The sequence below is a fragment of the Oncorhynchus masou genome, chromosome 19 (assembly GCF_036934945.1).
Source record: "Oncorhynchus masou masou isolate Uvic2021 chromosome 19, UVic_Omas_1.1, whole genome shotgun sequence".
NCBI lineage: Eukaryota > Metazoa > Chordata > Actinopteri > Salmoniformes > Salmonidae > Oncorhynchus > Oncorhynchus masou.
The window spans coordinates 25,324,211-25,335,687 of NC_088230.1; the positions used below are offsets into that span (position 1 = coordinate 25,324,211).

At 40.2% G+C, this 11,477-nt stretch overlaps 1 pseudogene; it reads right to left on the reverse strand.

Moving 5' to 3' along the window:
• Positions 1 to 188: 188 nt before the first annotated feature.
• Positions 189 to 1,115, reverse strand: LOC135505637 (4-galactosyl-N-acetylglucosaminide 3-alpha-L-fucosyltransferase 9-like; annotated as a pseudogene).
• Between the last annotated feature and the right edge of the window lie 10,362 nt (positions 1,116 to 11,477).

Here is an 11,477-nt window from a genome sequence, read left to right on the forward strand (position 1 = left end):
AACATTGCAGAAGAAAATGAGCTATCAACCCTAAAACCAAGTGTCAAGTTTATTACAAACGTTATTAATCGTAGGCACGTCATGTGTGTTCGCACAGAAATGGGACCTCTTTACATTGAAATGTCTGCGCCAGTCAAAATACTGCAGATACATTTCTTCATCTGAATGTAACAGTGTGAGTTGGTTAGCTAGCTCTTTGGAGGAGAGGAAATTATCCACATGTATAAAGTCATCTCTAGGCACAGAGTTCTCATTGGCCTAAGAGCAATTGGCTCAGATCCAGCAGCTAGTAGGTTGTACAGCTTTTCAGTGATGTAATTTGTGAATTGAGTTCTCAAATGACAGATAGAATTTACAACTGGAAATTGTATTCAGGAAGTATTGATCATTGATGTGTTCTCTAAAGGTTTTTCCATAGGTGTGTATATCGATGTGTTTGACCAATTCATACCTCGCCCTGGCATGGTCAGGGTTCCAGTTTCTCACAATCCAGCAGACCAATTTAGTTTTAATTGGCAATACGAAAGCTTCCCCCTCCTCTTGGCTGAATACAACTGACCCATAAGTCACTTCAATATCTGCATCTTGCCTATAATTCAAAGTCAAATTGAAAATATTTCCAAGACCTGGCTTTTTATAAGTGTGGAACGGGGACTCTAGATTCCTCCACACCCATTTTTTGGAAAGGTGGGTACTGCTGCAATGGTGGTAGATTTGATAAATCACTTTTTGTGTCTCTGTGATGGATGATGACCCCATTTGACTTATTGTATATGTCTCAGTCAGCTGTTAAAAAACAGCCATCAATATTGAACAGGGTGCTGCATCTGTACAAATCATAGGGATGACCAGAAGGCCACAGTCTTATTAAAACTATGGTCTTATTATTAACCTCCTTTGTAATATCGTCAAGATGTTCTTCCTTCTGAATTGGTCATGTTGATGATTCAATGGGTCTTGCAAGCCAGTTACTTGGTGGTTTAATAATGTAACAAGGCAGTAAATGTATTGGTTTTGTTTCAGTGTGTATATTTTATCAGGTGATTATGCATTGTTTACCTTATAGCCTTTATATCACAAACATCTGACACTATCTGATCACAGATGTCCAACATAGGAACATGTCCATTTATTTTAGCTTACATAGCAAGATCACAATCGATCCATGGGAAAGGATTATCAAATAGCCTAAGAAGCTCATACTGTAGGTTGATCATGATTGAATAATAACCTATAAACAAACTAATTTCATACATTACAAACAAATGAGAAGATATACTGGTCAGAGAAACTCAGAGGATAATCAAATCATATAGGCTGCTGATTCATTATACAGTACTACTGTTGCTTTTACGTTTAAAAAGGCAATTTACAAACCTTGCGCATCCCATTCATTCAACATTTATTCATCGCATTTGAGGAGGAAAGCGCACTGTAAATTAGGCTTCCCGTTTGATGTTGACCAATCGAGCATAACGATTTGCAAACGAAATCATGTTATTTTAATAACAAAGATGGTAGATAAATGAGAGCGTTTACTCGAACCGTTTACCATTCAAAAAAATGGTCAAGGTTCCTGTCTGTGTATGTGGGCATTTCCTCTCTTACGCGAGCCTGCTTTTCCCATGTGAGCATGCCTTTCCTGTGTGAGCTGATTCCTCGATAATATCTGTCACACTTATGGGAGAGAGGGAACAGCTGTTTCTGGTCTAGTTATTGTCCCCTCCCACTCGCCCCACACGCCCGCCCAACCAGAAAAAAATTGCCAGTGAGATGTCTTGCACTGGGACACCCCCTGGGGCAGTAAGTAGACCAGAATGGCCCTCCCCAATCAGAAAAGGTTAGGGAGAGTGGTGTCTCGCTTTCTCTACCATCTCTGTTCATATCAAACTATGAAACTTAAGCAATAGATTATGCGTAATAATGTGGCTACATGTCTGTACATCTCACAGTTTGCCTGCAATGGATGTACTAGCTGTCCATGAATAATATTCTCGTCAGGTGAATCTCCTCCACATGAGTGCCATGGCTCACTCTCCTGCATTTCAACTGTCAGTAGTTCATGCTGCACCAACACATAGAAGTTCAGTTTTACTTAAGAAAATTAACATGGCCAATAACAATACTAGCCTAGGACAATTAGGGCTAAAGCCCTTCAAACACAGGTCAAAACACCCATGCACTCATGCATCTGAGTAGGATATAACTGGTAGAGCCTTAACTAGGCTACATGTTAACTCTACATGCAATAGCTCTTCTACAATGAGCAGAACGGGCATCCTACAACGACCTTCCCTTACCTGGCACAAACCTAAAACAAGTAGGCTATATTTTCAAAATGACAATTAACCCCTCTATGGCCTACACTTTAAAGGCAACACTTTTGCTTATTGAACATCAATGGCGAACAGTAAACACATTAAACAATATTGTAGCAATCCTCGCTAAATGAGCCATGTTATAATTCCCACCAAGTAGGTTAACTTGGACTCTTTTTTCCCCCATTTTCACCTAACATGACATACCCAAATATAACTGCCTGTAGCTCAGGACCAGAAGCAAGGATATGCATATTCTTGATACAATTTGAAAGGACACACTTTGAAGTTTGTGGAAATGTAAAATTAATGTAGGAGAATAATACACATTAGATCTGGTAAAAGATAATACAAAGAAGAAAACATTTGTTTTATTTTATTTTGTTGTAACCATCAGCTTTGAAATGCAAGAGAAAGGCCATAATGTATTATTCCAGCCCAGGCGCAATTTAGATTTTGGCCACTAGCTGGCAGCAGTGTATGTGCAAAGTTTTAGACTGATCCAATGAACCATTACATGTTCAAAATGTTGTAACAAGACTGCCCAAATGTGCCTAATTGGTTTATTAATACATTTTCAAGTTCATAATTGTGCACTCTCCTCAAACAATAGCATGGTATTCTTTCACTGTAATAACTACTGTAAATTGGACAGTATAGTTAAATTAACTGCCCATATCAGATATGTCTATGTTGTGGGATTTTTTGTTGTTGCTTACAACCTCATGCTAATCACATTAGCCTACGTTAGCTCAACCGTCGCGCGGGGGGGACACCGATCCTGTAGAGGCTGTTGCTGCGATGGGTAGGATGATTGCCTTTCAAGTCAGCGACCAGGGTTTGCTTCCGTGAACAAAAAGACAAACACTTCTAAATGAATGACATGATTAATCTACCAGACTCTGGCGTTTGTTCGTTTACATGAACTATCATCGCATTTGCGTAATAGAATAGAGTAGATTAGAGGTACAGTATTTTTAGGATTTAGTCATATAAGGCCATTTTTTTGTAGGGTCCGGTAAAAAATTGCCATTTTATAAATTCCTTTCATGCAATCCTACGTATAGTCCTAAAAAATCTTTCCCAGTGGCACGTACCAACTCACCCAATGATGAAAATATTGAATAGCGGTGATGCATGGACAATGCACTCGTGCCAATAGTCGTGTCTCCCAATATCATAACCTTAGACAATGTGTTGCCATTACACATTATCATATTTTTTTTCCTATTTAGAATAGAGACAAACTTGCACAAAACACATTTTAGAGGTTTTTGGAGTCAACCCACCTGTCACTGTGGCAGAGAACTGGCCATTGCTGCCACTTTCTGGTATTGTAAAAAAGTATTTTTAAGTACATTTCATTGATTGATTGATTGATATTACAGGAGAATATGCGGTATTGGGCCATTAGTGGTTGCTTTTTGTTCTGTGGCCAACCTAAAACCTTTTTACATTTCTTGACCCACTAAAATGAATGAAACTATGTTTTTTTCTGTAGATACAATCCAGTCTGAATATGACCCAATAGGAATATGTTGCAAGTGCATCTGGCTAATGCGTTCAAATCCATGGTTTGGGAAACACTGCCCTGGGCCTGTATCCACAAAGCGTCTCAGAGTAGTAGTGCTGATCTAGGATCAGGTCCCGACCTGACCATATAGTCGTATTCGTTATGATCTAAAAGGTGATATGCATTCATACTGTGAGAAGCTTTGTGGATATGGGCCCTGGTCTATAGACTCTCCCGTCTTGCTCTATTAAGAGTTCAAGTTAATGAACTGTGGTGAGATTTTACCCCGTTTTGATTAACTTGTAGTTTCCAAGTACAGACTCTGGAGGGCAGTAAAATACAAGTAATGTCTTTGCATTGATGTCTGCAGATGGCGTGAGATAGCATTAAACCGGTCACAGCACTGTCATGGAAGCCCAAGATTAAGCTCTAAATAGGAAGCGACTATAATATATAAGTCTCAGTTGTCTAGGCTAGTAAATACAGGTATGTCTCAGACTCACATACATTCTTATAAACTGTTTTTACACATTAAGTGTCACTGTGTTGGAAACCAATTATTGTCTTATTTTATGTAATGGTTATGGACCAACTAATAGTTTTAATTTCTGCGAAATCCCCCTTGAAGATCAGCATGGCTTTGACATTTGAGAGGATTTCGGTTGAATGGGAAAGCAGTGCTCTATATAGCAGCAGCAGGAAAATGCCTCTGTCCTTGTAGCCACTCTGAGATCCCTCTTTCTTTCTCTCTCTCTCTCTCTCTCTCTCTCTCTCTCTCTCTCTCTCTCTTTCTCTCTCTCTCTCCCTCTCTCTCTCTCTCTCTCTCTCTCTTTCTCTCTCTCTCTCTCCTCTCTCTCTCTCTCTCTCTCTCTCTCTCTCTCTCTCTCTCTCTCTCTCTCGCCCTCTCTCTCTCTTTCTCTCTCGCTCTCTCTCTCTCTCTCTCTCTCGCCCTCTCTCTCTCTCTCTCTCTCTCTCTCTCTCTCGCCCTCTCTCCCTGCTCTCCTGATTAACCTGTGGGCCCTGCTGTGCCCAGTGTCAGCCAGTTCCATCCTCAGACAGAGCAATTTATTTTCACAGGGATTTTTTTTTCTACTTCAAAATGGACTCCATTGAAGCCTACAGAGAGATCGGATAACTCTAAAGCACTCATATGTAGACTTGACTGTGCATCTCATTTAGATATAGGATTTACAAAAGCAAAGTGCATGGTCTTTTCTCCCACCACAGAATGGAGCTCTGTTTGCATTACACAAACAACCAGTGCACCTCCTTAGCATTTGATCTAAATTGTCAAGGAACATGACTGTAGCAACGAGTGGAGGGAGCAGGTTAAAGGGGCCCATTTAGATAGGGGCTGCAGGTGGCTATTTCCTCTTTGTGTAAGACCAGATTCTCATATCTTTAGAATAAAATAGGACTGACCTGAGAGGAAAACAGGGAAAACATTCCATCCTTGTAATACATTTTATTTTGTATGTCAATGAGTACACATAGTATTATTGCTTTGTTTATTTTGTGGGAGAATGCTACAACCTTGTGCAATGTGATATGCCATCTGTATGGAGATGCATTTTTTTTCATTTTCAGCAGGAGAGCATAATATTATTTAGTTCACACAGTATGACTATATTTCAGCAAATGTGAGATACCACATTTTCTCTGCCTTAAAAGTCAAATTTAATAGAATTCCAAAAATAGATGTGACCTTATGTGGCACTGAGCACCTACAGGTTGTGGTGAAATGGACTACAATTAGAAGTGTACTCATTCAAGTTGGTCTCATCCTGCACCCGTGTAGCATACACTTCACTATTGTACCATAGCAACAGTCCGGATGACTGGGAACAATTTGCACCACTTCCCAAAATGCAGTTAGTTGCCTGTTATAATTCATATTCTACATGTACTATGTTGATTGTAATGACAGGATACAGTTGAAGGACAGACTAGACTACATGCTGCACACACTTTCACATGAAGAAAGCTGAAAATGCGGTCAAGAATGTTCTTTGAGATTTTTTGTCAACCTTCTGTTAAAAGTGTGTCTAGACCAGCGAAGTGGTTTGTCAATGAGAAGTCCTGTCCCCCCCCCCCCCCCCACACCAAAGGAGGGACAGGAGTTTTCCAATCTAACTGTATAATTCAAAGGCATCCTCTCCTCTCTTATGTAATAGATACTTCAAACAATTGAACTTAAGATATTGTCACTAATAATTATTCTAAATGCATATATTGCTTTGTTGATTCAGCAGAACAAGCAAAATACACATTTGTTGTCTGTAATTGTAATACTCTACATTATACACAAGCAAAAAACTACACGATGACGGACAGTGGTGTCTGAGCTGTAGGGAATAGGTCTTTCATAGGACAGGGCGCAAGCTGTGGCCAAAGATGGACTCTGATGGTATAAGATCGTTCCAGCCGTGTGTCCTACCCAGGACGAAGAAGACTAAGTGGGTAAGTAACATTATTTTCTTCAGCAATATGGTTTGGTAACACTTTATTTGGATAGTCCATCTGTAGATGTAGATTACAGACTATCTACAGTAACATTTCAACTAACTATCTACTAACCCTTACCCTAACCCTAGACCTAATCTTAAGTCTTAGCCTAACCCTTATTCAAAACCTAACCCTAACCGTAACCTTAGCAAGCAGTTGCTTATCAACAGATAGTTTGTTGATAGTATGACCATCTGTAGAGCATCTACACATGGACCATCCAGACTATCCAAATAAAGTGTGACCTACAGTTTTAACCAGGTGTTGCCATGACATATCAGAGATGTCATCAGGTTGTCACCTGTGTTATGGTCTGATGACCAGGGCCCATTCAGATCCACTAGGACTGAGACAGGGGTTGCAGAGAAAGGTGATTCCACAAATCCACACAACCTTTCAAAAGTGTTGACAACCCTGGTGGTGATCTTCTTCCGATTCCTTGAAAGGAAGAGAGTGAATGTGTTCCTATGACTGCTCTGTTGTAGGTAGTGGAATGTAGGAGGAAGATACGTTATTCAGGACAAGCAACCATTTATTGCAGTAAAACCTCCCACAGAGAAGGAGCTTTCGAATCATTATGCAAAGAAATTGGGGTCACTAACGCTGCCACTTGGTTACTGTGGGCGAAGCTGCTGTTCGATGTCTTCATTTGTTTGCTTTCTTGTGTGACAGCAGAAACATGTTCATGGGGCATGTTTCACAGCTCTGTTCAGAATTGTACTCAAATAGCCCTGTAGTCTTTTAACAGCTTGTGTTACATTACCTCATTTCACGGTTTGTCCCTCTTCTTATTTAGTCTGGAGAGTTAGGTTACAAGTGCTAATGTGTGTCGTCTTATTGTCATGAAAGACATTGATCCAATTGATATGTAACAGTAAAACATGCTGAAAAAAGCAATGAGCCCATTTGTTCAATTAGTAGTTCAACACTTTTGGATTGACTGTTATGGGTTATTTATTTTCTGGAGTATTGGGTGTGTGAAAATGTTGAGGCACTTTTATCGAAGCTTAAGAGTCTCATGAGTAAGGCTCTTGTGTCGTCTAGTCTCCCTGCTGTCCCCACCAGGAAGGAAAATGAACAATGTCGATGTGCTTACTTGACATTTGGCTCTCTAACATGTGTAATAGAACGTCCTGAAAGGCCTTGTAAGTAGCAATTCTGCCTGTCCAACCTATCATTTGTAACGAGACACATCTCCTAGCCTGTTAGGTGTTAAGCAGAGAAGGAAATGAAACATGATAAAGACAGGAAAATAACAGAGTTGTGCTGGTGTGAGAGCACAATTACGTACCTTCACAGTAATGTCTCTCTGGGATGCTCTCTTAGATTGAACACTGCTATATCATCCTATGGGTAGCATTCATGCAGGCCTGAATGTTGGAAATCATGACATGTTTTTTATTTGGTCTTTGCTGTCTGAGTGAATGCAGATCGTGATTGCATGTTCTGGTTATGAATAAATGGTTGACATTCATTTCTTGTTAACATCTAGCTTAACAAGTATGACAGTGTAGAAGTGTTTTATCCAGTATTTCCTATTAATCCAGCTTTGACCAGCATTTAAATGCCCCACTAATGATAGATATAACAAGCTATTAAAATTCAGACATTTCAGTTTTGTCTCTGTAAAAGTGAATTCCTCTTGATTGAAACGGGTCTTACTAATTATGCAGAAGCCAACTGGACATTGTGTATGATGGCAGTTCAGTTGGCCACATGAAGGGTAGAACAGAGGGGGTGGGTGTAGGGGGAGAGATCTTCAGCTGTCCAAGTCTTCTGCTGTAGTTGGAGAGGTTTGGAGGGTCGTGTACACAGCAGCCACTCTCATGCAGTAGTTGGAGATGTTTGGGGTGTGAACACAGTAGCCAATACTCCTTTCAGGGGTATATAGGCAACTACACAAGCAGTCTCTATTGAGACCAACATTTTTAGACATTTTTATTTCTATGTATTTTTCTCTCCTGGGTGAGGTGCCCTATCTATCATGCAGCAGAAGTGCTGGGTGAATTCACAAAGGGATTGTATTGCCCACAGCAGGGGCCTTGGTTTGGCGCTTATCTTTTCATTACCTGACAGGAGAAAAAGCCCCATGGTCCCAGATATAACCCTGGTATCACCCCTCAACAAACACTCCATCCTCTGGGGGACAGCTGGTGTTCAACAAGTGGCAAGGTGGAGCCTCACCTGACAGTGTATAGCCTAGCACTGTGATGCTCACCTGTGATCTGCCCTGATCGAGTCACAGGGGTGGAAATGCGTTTGTGAAAGGTGGCCATACTAAAGGATCATAATTACCCGAAGATGGCATGGCGGTCACCTACCTGCTGGGATCTGACTAATGCAAATGTCATTATATGAATGTCATGACAGTGTCCTGTTCTCACCCATGCATTCACAAGATGTGTTCATATTGACTATATTTTGTGAGTATTTGTGATTTATAAATATCAGAAAACATAAAGTGTAGGTCTGTAGTTTGTGCAACTTTTGCGTAATTATTGTCCGTGTCTTAATTCTCAGTCAGAACAGGACCTTGGCCATGTTCTTGTGGCATCCTGGATCTGGTGCTGGAAACATTGGCTGTCAGTCTCTCAGCATGTCATTGTCATTCCTGAGGGCTCAGCTGGGAGATCCCCTTGACTGGCCATCTGGATGCCTAAAAACATGTTCTGTCCACAGATAGATAGATTGACAGATATCCTTATTTTTCCTCAGCCGCAACATGGTTATATGGAGCTGTACATGTCCTTGTTTTCACTGGGAACAGATTTGTATTGAAATAAAACAGGAGTCGCTGACAAAAATATTTTTGGGGTGAAAGGGTGTATGAAATGGATGCTTTGTAAATGGCTGACTACCAGTCAGAAAGTGTAACTGACATATTGGTTTTGTCATTGAAATGTATCAACATCCAAAAGGAGAGAAGGATTGTAAAAAAAAATCTGAATTTATAGTGTGGTAGAGGTTTGGCACATATACAGTAGAATAGAATAGTCTGAAATAGCACCTGATGGATTCATTCTGACTTAGTGTTTAGTTTTGTCACTAACTCAATGATAAACATTTAGCTAGGAATATGATGAAAAGATGAGGAATTAAACTATTATGTTTGTGCCATGGTGAAAGCACAAGTCAATAACAAGAGGGAGAAAGGTAAGTTTGGCTATTTACTTCATGGTGCTGGCAATGACTGAACTTCCACACCTATGGGGCGTGCACGCTATACTGTATATGGAAGTGTCTGTGCACGCTCCTTAACGTACCTACAACCCAACAAGCTCTCCATCCATGTTCCTCAACCAACAAACTTCAAAGTTGTTCCAAACATATTGAGGGTGGTTAAGCTTGATTTTAGGGATTAACTCCACATTTTTAAGAATCTTTTTTTAAAGGATGCTCTTAAGGATCCGCCCCTTTTTTTCAATATTCACCTAAAATTACATCTAACTGCCTGAAGCTCAGGACCTGAAGCAAGGATATGCATATTCTTGATACCATTTTGAAGGAAACACGTTGAAGTTTGTGGAAATGTGAAAGTAATGTAGGAGAATATACCACATTAGATCTGGTAAAAGATAATGCAAAGAAAAAACCATGTGCTTTTTGTATTTTTGTTGTACCATCATGTTTGAAATGCTAGACAAAGGCCATAATGTATTATTCCAGCCCAGGTGCAGTTTAGATTTTGGCCACTAGATGGCAGCAATGTAAGTGCAACGTTTTAGACTGATCCAATGAACCATTGCAATAATGCCCAAATGTGCCTAACTGGTTTATTAATAACTTTTCAAGTTCATAACTGTGCACTCTCCTCAAACAATAGCACGCCTTTCTTTCACTGTAATAGCTACTGTAAATTGGACAGTACAGTTAGATTAACAAGAATTGAAGCTTTCTGCTAATATCAGATATGTCTATGTCCTAGAAAATGTTCTTCTTACTTACAACCTCATATTAATCGCATTAGCCTACGCTACCTCAACCGTCCCGTTGGGAACCCACCAATCCTGTAATTAAGGTTAGGGTTAAGTTTAGGCATTAACTCCGAAGGGTTAAGGTTTGGATAGGCTTAAAACCAAAATCTCCAAAACAACTTTTTAGCACTGGATTCAAACATGCAACCGTCAGCACTAGAGGCAAATGCCTTCCCCATCCTCAACACCCCAGCATAACCGAAACCTACTTGAAGGTAACAGCGCTCACTGCTGCCCCAAATGGCATCTCCAAACATTCCTTAGACATGGATGGATGTAGAATACTGACTTGTGTTACAGGTGACCTGGCTTCATCATCACTATACCCAATACACAAAATAAACAGGGTCATATTTTACTGTGGAATCAAATATACTGTATGTATTAGTCCCAGAGGTAATCTCTAATTTTAACAGTCATTTTAGCAGTCATTTCTTCTCTCCTTTAGGATATAGCTAGGCTATGTATACTTAGGTGGTTACAATGTACATACAGTTTAGACCTACACACACACACACACACACACACACACACACACACACACACACACACACACACACACACACACACACACACACACACACACACACACACACACACACACACACACACACACACACACACACACACACACGTGGTGGTCAGTGCCATTTATGATGAGGAAGGACATTTTTTTTGTTCATGAGCATGGCCTTATTTATATTACAGCCTGTTGGATGACTATTCATGTTCCATTCACCCAGTTCAATGTAACAGTGATAGCTTTAGGCTACTACATGATACTCAAATGTTCCATATACCTATCATGAGGTTTCTACAACCTAGCCAACGAGTGAAAGTTTATAACGCAGGTGCACACAGGACGAGACAATCATTTGAGATGACAGGCAGTGACATATGGACAGATAGTGACACATTCAATAATGCCTTGCACACTCTTGCCTGCATCTAGCTTATCTAGAGTGTAATCATTAGTCCAACAGTTGCAAATGAGTTTCTATTAATTTACATACTTTTATCCCCGTTTTGTCTGCTTCCTCTCACCTTTTTCCTTCGTTTGTGGACTTCAATGAACAACACATCAGCTGTATGTGAACAGGTGAAAAAACCTTTCCAAGCCAAACCATGTCACAACTGCTAGACACAACCTACGTCATTGTCCCCTTA